Source organism: Sprattus sprattus (assembly GCF_963457725.1).
Source record: "Sprattus sprattus genome assembly, chromosome: 3".
Taxonomy (NCBI): domain Eukaryota; kingdom Metazoa; phylum Chordata; class Actinopteri; order Clupeiformes; family Clupeidae; genus Sprattus; species Sprattus sprattus.
The window spans coordinates 51324988-51338580 of record NC_137922.1 but is presented as its reverse complement, the minus strand read 5'-3'; positions in this window follow the sequence as shown (position 1 = coordinate 51338580).

Sequence of the window (13593 nt, the reverse complement as noted above, 5' to 3'; positions counted from 1 at the left end):
TGCCTATTTCTCTTAGGACGACATATAAAGACAGTTATCTCAAGATTCCTTGCGTCTTTCAATAGATGTCAAGTAAAAAGAGCATGAAGGGTTTACAGGGCAATAAAGAACTCAAAACTATGAAGGTTGCTCTTCTGCCAGGATCATAGTGGTGTGTTATACCACATTTTGTAAAGTTATCTGGGAATCTGTAGAACCTGTGGAGGCATCAGAAACCCCTTTCCTATTTCAGCTCCTTGATTTGGCATTCATGGTGACAGACCAAACACAAAGACGTTGAGTGCTCCTCAGAGTTTTTGGCAGCTGCAAGGTCTCCACATGGGTGATGGCCTCATTTAAGAAGCTTTTGCCATCTCCCCGACAGGGATGGAACAAAAGGTAACTTGGCAGTTTTGGGGGTATTCGGGCGCTGCGAGCGACTGAAAATGGAAGTTTGCGGTGAAGGTGGGCGGGTGACTGATTTTGTGCCATCTTCTTCCTAAGGAAATAAGCCAAAAAAAATGTAAATGAGGAGGCAACAGCTGTGCGGGTTGGAACTGGGATCCACTTTCGGCTGGGCAGAGATGCCAGAATGAGATGCCAGGCTGATAGGCCATGCCATGCCATGCCTGGCAGTTTGATCCAGAGGTACGGCAGAGACATGACAAGTGCTCATTCTCATCTGGGGCCTGTTTTTTTGTATCTTTTTACAAACACAATGTTTAGTCAGTTCAGAGGGATGTTGCAGAGTACGGTCATGGAGCTGAGAGTGTGTGAAAGAGAGAGAGCAAGACATTGCAAAAAAGTAAAAGGATAAAGAGAGAGGTGGAGGAAGAGGAGAGTGGGACACAGAAAGAGATGAGGGGGAAAGAGGGATAGACAGACAGGAAGAGAAATAATGTAAGAGAGAAATACAGAGGGAAAGCAAAGGAGAGAGAGAAACACAGAGACAGAGAGCGAGATGGGCAGGGACTCATCAGAAGCAGGGACAGACTCTGGCCACGCATCATTGGTTTGATGCTGCCGAGGGGACAGCGCATGCCAGCTGGGCAGCAAGGGGGGCACGGATGCCCATGCCAGTGGATGTGGCGCTCCTGATGATGGAGTTGGCACCGCTGTAGCTAATCACCAGCTCTTCAAGCCCCTTTTCTGTGAGACCAACATTGGCATAGCACCATGCTAGAACACTGTGGCAGGAAAAAGATTTGAACAAAGGGGCCTGATCAGATCAGTTGGACTTGCATAACTTCTCATACACTTATGGCAGTTATGTATATGTTTCTGTTGCTGAAGATGCTGTGAGTCTTTCCACCTTGATGGACCTATAGGCTCTCCCAGCAAGGGCAAATTGATTGGTCATCACTTCCCTCAAGCTATAGAACACATCAACAAACGTGCATGCACACACACACACACACACACACACACAAACACACACAAATTAATAGAAGCACACACACACACAGATGCATGGACACACACACACACATATATGCACACAGTTCACTTTGACGGTTACCTCTACTGGTCTGCAGAGTTCAGTAGGCCACTCTCAGACACGGACACGCCGCTCTCGTCAAGCCCTTCCCCAGCAGAGAGGCCACAGCAGTGCAGGAACAGATGTTCTGGCCCCAGGGTCATTAGCGGACCTCAGAGACCGAGCGTGATGTGCTTCCGGCTGCCCGCTCTCTCCACCGGACCAGAACTGTATGCACTCCCACTAACATGAAAGGAGGTTATGCCCAGGCGCCAAACACCCCTTTCACATTATAAGCAGGGAGGCGGCATGGGCTGAATGTAGAAACCAAACACTACACACACACACACACACACGCACACACACACACACGCACACAGACTTTCTCACACACAAACATGTACATATATCTAGCGGGGCGTTTACCATGCAAGTCTGCTTACACTGACGGAAACTGGCATGCAGATGGAGGTGTATTTGACTGGAGACGCATAAAGACAAACGCAGCGTGGCAAATGCTCTCTAAAGCCGCACTTCACCACCTGTTTCACAAGCACCGCGTCCGGCGTTGGCCCAAATAATGGCGGTGATAACGGTGACAATGAAGGACTTAATGAGTAGTCATTGTCGTTGCGGCGACTGCGGTAGCTCTCCTCTCTCGTTGCGCCGAGCGAGTTAATGGCAGTGGTGCGCGTTTAGTGTGTCAGCCGTTATGTGCGGTGGCAGTGTTTTAGGGAGCAAACCACTGAAGACACTCGCACAATCAACCGCCTTTCACGACTCACTCTCTCAGGCAGTGCGACCTTGTCTATTTAAAAATTGGAAACCACGCAGCATGTCTGTGTGTGTGTCTGTGTGTATGTGTGTGTGTTAGTGAGTGCCTATTGTGTGTGTGTGTGTACATGCGTGGGAGGTGAGGATGCACAAACACAATCTGACACGAGGCTCAGACACATTTCATTTCGAGCCTCACCTTAATAACTCTGCAACTGCAGCACTTCCACTGATGCAATTCAGAAATGAGTTTGATGAATGTATATGAGGCGTTGACGGGGGAACACTAAATAGCACATACACACACACACACACACACACACACACACACACACACACACACACACACACACACACACACACACACACAAAACACACACACACACACACACACACACACAAACACACACACAAACACAATAACATCATTTTCCTCACAGCAAGAGAGAACAAGTGTGGAGACAGAGACAAAGCAATCACTTTTTCATTTCTACGTGTGTGTGTGTGTGTGTGTGTGTGTGTGTGTGTTTCGAGGCATTGTAACATTGATGAATTTTGTTTCAGTTAAACACACCGCCTGTCTAGACCAACTCCCTGTCAAACCCTGGAAATGGAGTTTTAATAGAAGAACATTTGCAAGTTCTCCTGTGATAAAGAAGTCAAGTGCACACCGTTCTCAGTATGTTTAAACGTACATCTTTTCTTATCTCCTCACCAAAATAACTCCTTCTGGTTAGTAATCCCATTGCCACGATGCAATATGAAACATGCATTGCCTTCATGGCATCGGTGGCAGACTCTCATCTCCTAGGATGCGGGCTTTTATCGAATGAGAGAAACGTTCATGATTTATTCAGAACTGATGCGCAGGCCATATACTTCATTTCCTGATCATTTAATGGGGGAGGAATGAAGATCTGATACAGGTTGTGACGTGATGCTGCTGCACCCCTCTCTCCTGTGTTTCCCCATCACCTCAGCAGCTCTCACAGAGCATTTAGGGGAGAGACAAAGACAGACAGAGAGAAACAAGAGAAGAGGGAGAGAGACAGATGTACAGACAGAAGGAAGCAAGAGGAGAGAGAGGAAGAGAAAGAGAGAGATATGAAGTGTGATTTCACTTCCATGCCAGGACACATCAAAAGGAAAGCTGTCCTGGAAGTGAAAGAGGCAACTGCAGAGGGTTTGGCTATAAATACAACTGACACACTGCGAGACGGGGATGGGGGAAGGCATCGCTTTGAGGTCTGAGCTTTCCCTTCACTTTGAGGACCTCCCAGGCTTCCGGCACTGCACAGGGAGTTGGGACACTGGAACATGCGCGCAAGAGAGAGAGAGAGAGAGTGGGAGAGAGAGAGCGAGAGAGAGAGAGAGTGGGAGAGAGGGGGGGGGGGGATGAACAAATGGGGGTCTGACAACGATCTAAAAGTAATGTTTCTAAAGGCCGCTGCTTCTTCAGGCTTATTCCCTTGCTGAATGCTGCAAATCAAAAGTGGCATAACACAGACACACACACACACACACACACCTGAGCTCCCCACTCTTAAAGATGTGAAGTGTCCCGAGTCAATGAGCTCCCAGGTCAGCAGAGTGTTGTAGGTAGAGTTAACACTGGTGGCCCCACACAGCCTCTGGCTCTGCCTGTGTCCAGCAGCTGTGGAGTTCATCATTGGAATGGCCAGATCCAGCCAGCAGTACTCTGGAGAAGGTTCAAGCGCAACACTTCCTACCAACACTTCCCCTCGAATGGAAATCATCGGCAAATTCATGACTTAGGGGTAAATGGCATTAATAAATAAAACCTACAGAGTTATATATAAAGTGTTATATTTTATCTCAAAAAGGGTGCATGTAAACAAACAAAAAAATGTTAAGTGTTAATCCCACACAAGACAAGCTCCTCTATTGACAAGATGTCTGTGAGTCTTATCTTACAAAATAATAAACTGTGATTGTTTCACTTAAATTTGTGTATTGAAAGATAAACCAAGCTGCTATGGTGGGTAGCGTTTAAGACCATATTTGTTTATACTGTGTATTCATAATGTATGTATTTATGTATTAAGTTAGTTAGTTATTTTATGTTTTTCTTGTATAGTAATGATGTATAGTAATGACTGTGCCTCCACACCACAGCACTTAAAATGATTTTCATTCAACACATACCAAGGTCTCTGATACTAGTGTCTTAGATGTTTTTTTCCCTGTGTGTGGGTGTGTGTATGTGTGTGTGTGACTGTGCATGTATGTTTTTCTGCTCATAAATATTCCACGTCTTTCATTATATGTGTATTGTACACAATATGCTTTTCTTATAGATATGAAACTGAGTGTGCAGTTGGCAGTGCACATCAATTTTCCACCCACCATTATATCTCTCCTCATATCAAACAGATACATACAAAATGGGACAGGTAGAAAACAACATAGCTAAACTGTGAATTTATCCACAGAAATGGCCACTATAAGGAACGTTGTTATTTAGCACGGTTAACAGTTTAGCGCTCCCCGACAGTAAGTGTTTTTTGATGGACAGGGTTAATGATGGTGAGGGTCAGCACTGCCCAAGCATGTAAACGACTCACTGTGTGAGTGTGTGAGTGTGTGTGTGTGTGTGTGCGTGTGTGTGTGTGTGTGTGTGTGTATGTGTGTGTGTGTGTGTGTGTGTGTGTGTGTGTGTGTGTGTGTGTGTGTGTGTGTGTGTGTGTGTGTGTGTGTGTGTGTCTGTTGCCACTCACCTTCACAAAACAAGCATTCAGCAGTGGAGACGGTGGACAAGGCGATGACTGATTCTCCTCCCATTATTTTGAACGAGGTATGTGTGCGTGCTCCCCCACACTGCAGCATGTTGTCATTACCACTGGCCTTCGGCAGGAAGATGATGGGGAGGCCTCTGCTGAATGTAAATAAGAAGTGACAGTAACACATAGTAGGGCACTCTGCCTTTTACCGCCATTCCTTTTGATATTGGAAAAGGACTCAGCCTTCCGGGGGTGAGCCATGTTTCATGTGCAGACTCTCTTTTTCCAGGACCCCCTCTGTCTTCTTCCCAGAAGCCCCGCGAAAGCCTCTTGCACCTGAAGGTAACTCATATGAAGAATCGATGAAGTCAGTCATGTTCTCTTGTGTTCTCTTCAAAGAGGTGACCCACTCATAAGGCCAAGGTCACGGGGTCAGATGATGTTCAGTGCCATACCGTATCGATTCAGAATCTGATCCAGGGTCAGTCCTGAAAGAGGCAGCAGAACAGCGGTTGGTTTCTCTGAGGATTTCATTTCTTACATGACAAGATACAGTGCTGGATGGAGCCCGAAGGCTTCAGGATTTCAGTGTGTTCAGTTAATCGTCCCAAAATAGTCTCGTCAACACACCCCTGCATCAATTACGTTTGCTGTCAAGTGAAAGGGAAGGCAATGGCAAAACACAAGTCATAAACTTAAAACAATCGACAGAACAAAAAAGTCTGAAATGGACAAATTGATTTCTTGCCAGAACCAGCCCAGATCCATTCCCACATCATCTGAAAGCGGTGTCATTCTACTTTCAGTGGCTATGTCATCATTTATCATTAATTATGATTAACGATTATTGTCATCATTAATCATTCACCATTATCAATCATTTACTATTGGAAATGTTATTTTGTTAAAGTGGAATTGGAGAGTTTTTGTCTCTGTGGCAAACTAACTGACTAAAAGCCATAAGACTAGCAAACACCACCAATAGTTCTGGCTTGGATGTTTCATATCTAAGACCTACAGAGTCACCATACTCAATTTAATTTCTGGTGGAAGATGAGTCAATATGATGGAGAAATGTCTTCCTACTGTAAAACAAACCTTTGAGGGTATCTGTGCAGTTTTAAGACCATCCATAGGTGATTTCATTTGTCATAAACTGGCCTGTAAAGATCACTCCAGAATGAAAAAAAAGCAAAAATGGTATTCTTCCATACTCCAGCAACGAACCCCTGTAGTAGTATAGCGACTCTGAAACAGAAAAGACCTGGTCTAAGTATGTTTCTGTAGCTCAACAGCTAAAGCAAGGAGAGAACACGGGTTAGATTCCCTTGGCGTACACTTAGGGATGGCAATATGTATGCCTTATCTGCACTCAAAGTTTGAATGGAAATGTTTGCCAAATGACAAATAGAAATGTGATGGGAATGCCAGCTCCATCTGCTATCAGGGGAGTATAATGCACACCATTCCGCACATGCACTATTTAATGCAGTGCTTAACCCAGATTATCTCCGGTACATATGCCGCTGTCCAAACAAACCATGTGAAAGATGTCAGCCTGGGTAGGCACACCGAAGCCATGTTGAATTATACATGCGTGCTAATGTGGTTCTGTGGGTTTAATGTCTATGGTACCACAGCAAGTGCCATAAAAGGAAAGTTAGCCTCAGATGCTAGGCATGCTAGGAACTTCAGGATGTTTGGTAGTTTGCTGACATGGTGGTTATTATTAGTTATTATTATAAGTAGTTTTTTGTTTGTTTAACCACAAAAGCCCATAAGATTGTTGCCTTGGTACCCACAATGGACATATCTGTATGTCCAATGAAGCACAGACTTTTGGATATAGAAATTAAACAAAACAATCATTATATGTTGGAAATCTGTCTGAAATCTGTTTTGTTAAAGTGGCAGCAATTGAGTTTTTGTCTTTGTAGCAAGCTAACTGATTAGAGGCCTGCCATGCAAACACCCCCAACAAAGATACTGCCTTTAATCAGCTAGCTTGCTAGTTGTTGTATTTAGAAGATACATTTGAAAGCTGTACTTACATGTTAGCGGGGTGTCCAACCTAGATCAACGAACTACAGAGTAAATAGCCCACACCATTAGTGGGTATGACAGGTGTGTTAATCTCTCCTTCACATGACCATATATCATCAAAATGAATTTGACAATATTTAAATAAGTAGTTACCTACATAAACATCTCTTAAAAACTTTCAAAACCTGCATGATGTAGTATTAAGTATGTGCAATACATAGCATGAATTTCCTGTCAGTGAAAGTGTCACCATGTTGTCTCACATGACAGCCATTAACATGAATCAGGCTGTCAGTCAGTCAGTCAGGTGCTGTGAAGAGAGGCGATGTGGAGGTGCCCTTCCAGCCGAGAAATGAGTGAGCGAGCGAACGATAGGCCATTTGGGAGCTCCAGACAGCCCACTCCCCGCCACCGTTCCGTATCGAGCCGGTCACCTTCTCACAGCTCCCAGCTCCGAGGCGGGGTGCTCCATCCGCCCGTGGATGATGGATGGACAGATGATGGATGGACGCACACACTCACACACACACACACACACACACACACACACACACACACACACACACACACACACACACACACACACACACAAACACAGACACTCTCTCTCTCAGACACACTATTTCTGTCTCACACACACATACGCACAAACTCTCTCACAAACACACACACACACACACACACACACACACACACTCTCTCTCTCTCAGGCCTCCGCGCCTCGATGCACACGCGCTAATGATGTCATGATTAATGGTGCGTCAGTGAGAGTGACACACACGTGTGCCATTTGAGCTCATTTAAAGGAGAGAAAAAATGACAGCGCACACAGCATATTTGGTCGCTGATGGGCCTGAAAACAACATATGCCTGTGTGTGTGTGCATGTGTGTCTGTGTAAACATCAGTCATGTGTTTGTTATGTGTAGAAGTGCTGCAGGTGGTTTGACCCTAGGGGCCATCTGGTGCCGTCACTTTGTTCCTGATTACATAGCCTGCCTATTACGATTTGCATGAGTGCATCATTTCACAAATCGAATACTCATTTTCTGAGAAACCCAAGTGATTAGGTTCTCATGGGGGAGGGGTGTGGGTTCGTGCGGGAAGTGTCTTGCATTAAATAAAAGAATGCAAATGTTCGGTGAAACCTGGTCATTATTAGTAAAAACCCAACTGATTAAAACATGAAATGCGTCATATTTGCTTGCCTCTATCTTTACCAATATAAATGTCTTTAGTTTAGTTAGTATTGTAGTCTGGTCTGTCACATGACAGACTTGATGTTAGAACCATCCTTGAGATATCCATCCACAACTCACAACGGTAGTTGGGAAATAATTTTTTTATTCCCAAAAAACTCCCAAACAATTGATTTATCTTTTTCTGCTGTCAAGATCCTTCCTCTTGTTACCAAGGGCACTAGCTGCAAACTGAGTGTGCACTTGATCTAGCATCATGCGATTAACAAGTACAAATGTTATGTAGACACCTGAGAATTGATGTAGCTGCTCGAGTACTCAAAAACTTGAGTACTCTGTGCAAGCCCTACTGTCTAAAGCATGAAGACACGACCCACACAGCCAAGATGGCAGCCAACCCTACTGTCTAAAGCATGAAAACACATCCCACACAACTCCACTGCAAATGGGGCCTGGACATGGCATCAGTCAGTGCATTAGATTGTATCCGGATACCACACACACACACACACACACACACACACACACACACACACACACACACACACACACACACACACACACACACACACACACACACACACACACACACACACACACACACACACACACACACACACACACACACACACACACACACACCTATCCAAGCACATGCATAGACATACATACAGACACTGAAAACACACACACACACATAAAACACACACTCACACACACCCAAGCACATGCCCTTTATTAATTAATCTAACTCATCTAGTTTATATGTTGTGCATAAATCACACAGTACCTCATTTAGGAGAAGCCATCAATGAGTCTATCTGTTAGGCCCCAAGTGTGGCTGGACTGGCCTCCTATGAAGAGAGAGAGAGAGAGAGAGAGAGAGAGAGAGAGAGAGAGAGAGAGAGAGAGAGATGCCGGTGCCTAATTCACTCTGACAGGGACCGATGGGTGCGGCTCCGCGCTGCCATCCTGGGGGCATCGATGTATCGACGATTGATGGGCACTCACCAAATGTCAGCAGGACAGGGCCTCACCCCAGGTCTAGAGTGCAAGTGTGTGTGTGTGTGTGTGTGTGTGTGTGTGTGTGTGTGTGTGAGAGAGAGAGAGAACGAGCATGTGAGAGAGATGGAGTGAGAGAGTGACTGTGAGGTAGAAATACAGTGTGTGTAAGTAAGTGAGAAAGTGAATGAAAGAGAGAGAGAGAGAGAGATAGAGAGACAAAGTGAGTGAGAAAAACTGGAGTGAGAGGAAAAAGTGCAAAGCTGACCACAGCAGCAGCAGGAGAGGTCAGTGTGCCCCCATCCAGAGGGGAGAGGTCACTGTGAGGTCACTGTGAATGCCAGCACTCCGTCCTCCCTCAGCTCAGTCATAGGACCACTCTAGTGGCCCGTCATAATAACACACAGTCTATTATATCACCCTAGACATGACTGAATATTAGCTAAGGTTAACCAACCATTTACGCTGGCATCAACAAACATTTATTAATAACAGGCACTCTAGTTATTGTCTAAGATTAACTAACTATTAATGCTGGCATCAACAAACATTTATTAATAACAGGCACTCTAGTTATTGTCTAAGATTAACTAACTATTAATGCTGGCATCAACAAACATTTATTAATAAAAGGGCACTGTGGTTAATGCTATGTTGATGTTAACTATGGGACTTTTTACACCTTGCATTAAAATGCGTCTCGTAACCAGATTGTAACTAGATATGACATCATTTGCTTTTAACCAGATTACATTTACACGTGGTATTAACACGTGTCCACATTGAGATACCTTTAGAGATGCGATCGCTGGGTCCAGATCACATAACATCCTCATCTCTACAAAAAAAACAGATAGAAAAGGAATAATAAAGGATGATGGGAGTGATCTGTGGTTGTGTTTGCTTGCCTGCTTTTCAAAAACTCCCAATTACACACTGCCGCCCACGTAGTTTTTGTATACAGATTGTCAATGCAATTGCATTAACACTTGTGTTAGTTGTAGTCACTGAGGGTCCCTGACCAGCTCCGGAGGTGGTTTGGCCAATCGGAAAACCATCGGACCTCAATGGGTCTTGAGTGCATTTACACCTGTACTTTCATGTGATCAAGCCCTATCCGATTTGCAGTCCAATCACCTAAAATGCTTTTTAAATGCCAGGTGTGAAAAGCTCCAATGACATTCAATCAATGTTGGTTGAGGGGACATTCATGTAAAGCACTTCCGCAATTCCACAAAAGTTTGGATGAGGGAGTTTTCCAGAGAATGCCTCCTCAAAGTGCAGTACAAACAACTACCAAAGGGAAGGGAAGAAATACTTTATTTCTATGGGTACACTTGTGTCTATTGTAGAGACATGTTAAGACACCCGCTGGATTCATGTCCAAACTCTGAGTGAAGTCTGAGTGGAAACTTCAACGATCCAAATCCTGTGTACAAGTTGTTTGTTTTGCTCTGTGTTTTATCAATAAGAGCCCATTAATGAAAACCAAAAAAAATCATATTTACCTAATGGTCCATTGTGGTTGTTCTCATATTCTTGTGCTTATGATATAAGAATGCTATTAGACAATAATAAAGACAAATTGTAGGCAAAACAAATCAAATGAGTTTATGAATGTTGTTTGAATGCCATAAGGGTGTGGGTGTGGGCGGGGGGATGTCTGTCGAGCACATAAACAGGGGATGGGGTGCGTTGGGGTGGGGGTGGGTGTTCGGGGGATGTTGAGGAAATGAACTCCAGGTCTTTTACTGGATGTTTATCTCTTCATCTTCCTTCCTGCAGGGCCTGATTTTTTTATGGGCTTTTGAGAGTTCCACAGCCACTTCCGAATGTAATGAAAAAGCCCACTACACACTTAGCCTCCAACGCGTCCGCCTGCCATTCAGATAAGAGAGATATTAGCGCCTTCCTTATGACCGTTTCTGCCTGATGATTCTGTGCAATTGAACCTCTTTTAATCCATTCTCGGTCGAGGCCTTTAAAACACTCATCGCCAAGTATGAGGCATGAGTCAATCTGTGTGGAACCGAATGTAAGAACTTGGACTGAATAAAAAACAGAATGTGTAGGAGAGGCTAAAACACAGCCAAACTAACTGACTTACTCATTTGCCCTTTTGTCTTGGAGATGAAAAGACTCAGAGAAAAAAAAACTAAAAAACTATTACTGATCCTTCAGCTGAAATGTGCGTTTCCATTATATTCTTTTTTGTTTTTTGAAGTATGTTTCAAACAGCCATTATGCATGGGAGTGGAAGGCGGCTGATATCAAACGCCCAATAATTGCACACAACCAGTTCTTTCAGGCAGCGTTAAAGGTCGCTGGAAAGGGTTTTGCTGTGTGGTGGAATTCAGCACAAGCAGAGCTCAATAAATCAGCACCTGAGTCCCCCACACACACACAAACACACACACACACACACACACACACACACACACACACACACACACACACACACACACACACACAATCACACAAACACCACCATTTTAGCTGCCCTCCCCCCAATTCTTGGTCTCTGCACGGTGCCCATGGATTACCGATATTAAAACGCTATTCAGTAAGCAAAATGGTAATCGTCTGCCTGGCTTTTCGACTATGTTTATCAATCGCTCTCTAGGTGTGCACCCAAGTGCCTCGAGGAGTGATGAATGACTGATTCTCAAAAAGAAGAAGAAGAAAATCAAACTGGAAGTGTTTCACCAAAAGTTACTCTACACAACATTTGCATTAGAGCTCCTGAAAGATTGCAAGACAGAAAGAACGCAAGAGTGAGCTACAGAAAAAGAAAGAATGAGAAGAAGAGGTTAAACAAGGGAAAGAAAGAGAGAGAGAGACAGTCAAATCTTAAAAAAGAGAGATGAACGAGGCTATGAAAACTTTGGAGTATGAAGTTAGAGGATGAGTGATTGTTATGTTGAACTTCTGATCTGAATAAATATATCCAAAATAGCCCGGAGTCAAGCGCCTGCCTCTAACCTCTCCAGATCGTGCTGTGCCGCCTTGTCAACCTGCTAACTTGCTTCAGGCATTTTTACAAGGTGCTAAATATATGCACATATAATATGAATGTTCATGTTATAGTCGCATCTCCACCTATATTGACTTAGAAATAAAAAGAAGGTTCTAATGTAGTCACATCAAGGCCCTCCATACCAATATTGTGTTCATGTCATGTTTATTGACTCATGACACCTCTTTCAAAGACTTCATGGTTTTCCATGGGCACTTTCTTCTCTTTTCGTTTTACTCCATCACGTCCATCTCCATCTCCCTCTTCCCCAACCCTTCTGTGTTCTCTCTTAGGCTGGCCTTCAGCTGATGCCCCCCACCTTCCTGAGTGAGGTTCTACTCTCTACTCTACTACTTTCTGAAGGGAGTTTTGCTACTATTACCAAGTACTCCCTCTTGAAGGATTCAGGCCTTACTTTCTATCGAAACAATACCCAATACTCAAGTCTCTCGAGACAATACCTACTGTCACAGTGTGCTGTGTAAGTGTCTAAAATGTAAAACATAATTTAATACAATAACAGGTAAAAATAGCGATGGGGATGATATCATTTTTTCCCATTCTGTGAGAGATAACGCTAGTGAATCACAGCGGCATTTATCACGGTGACGGTGACAGAGGCTGCACGATAGGGATGGTGATTGTATTTGCGAATATGGGGCGGGTTGTCATCTGACCCACTGCGTTCTGAGTTCCTTGCCTGAAGATAATGACCTGTCACTTGTGCAGCTGTGCTGATTTGACACCTCGACACTACAAGACGCTCGCCAGGAGTAGCTCTGTCGCGCCACAAAACAAACGTTTCTGGTGTGAATAGGCAGCATGTCCAACTATCTTTTCCTCACAAACGCCTCTCTGTTCACCACCTACGGTGCACTCTCCTTGTCCAGTGACACATATAGAAAGGCTAGCAGCTTATGTACAGACGGTGCTTCTACAGCAGCCTTATCTGCACAGCATAAGACTGTAATACTGTAATACAACATAGCTGCGTTAGATCTTCGATTTCTGTTTCCTGTGCGTTTTTAGGAGTTCTTAGCTAATTGGTCTAGAGTTATCAAAGAAGAATGAATCAGAGATGAGAGTGGCAAATGTTGGAATCAATCATGCTCAAGCTCATTGGTTTCTATTTGCATTGCATCATCAATATCTCCTCAGGCATTTGCGGGGGATTTTGTTGACTCATTCTCCCTGCACCTAGTTCCAACTTCAAAACTCAAGAGTGTCTGAGATCTTTACATTCACACCTTACACCGTCCAAGATCAACTGCGTGTGATATGGTTTTTAAGCCTCCGTCACCTGATCACAGGTCAGCCCGAGAATACGTTTCTCCCCCTCAAGAGCGCTTTTCAAAGTTAGAAA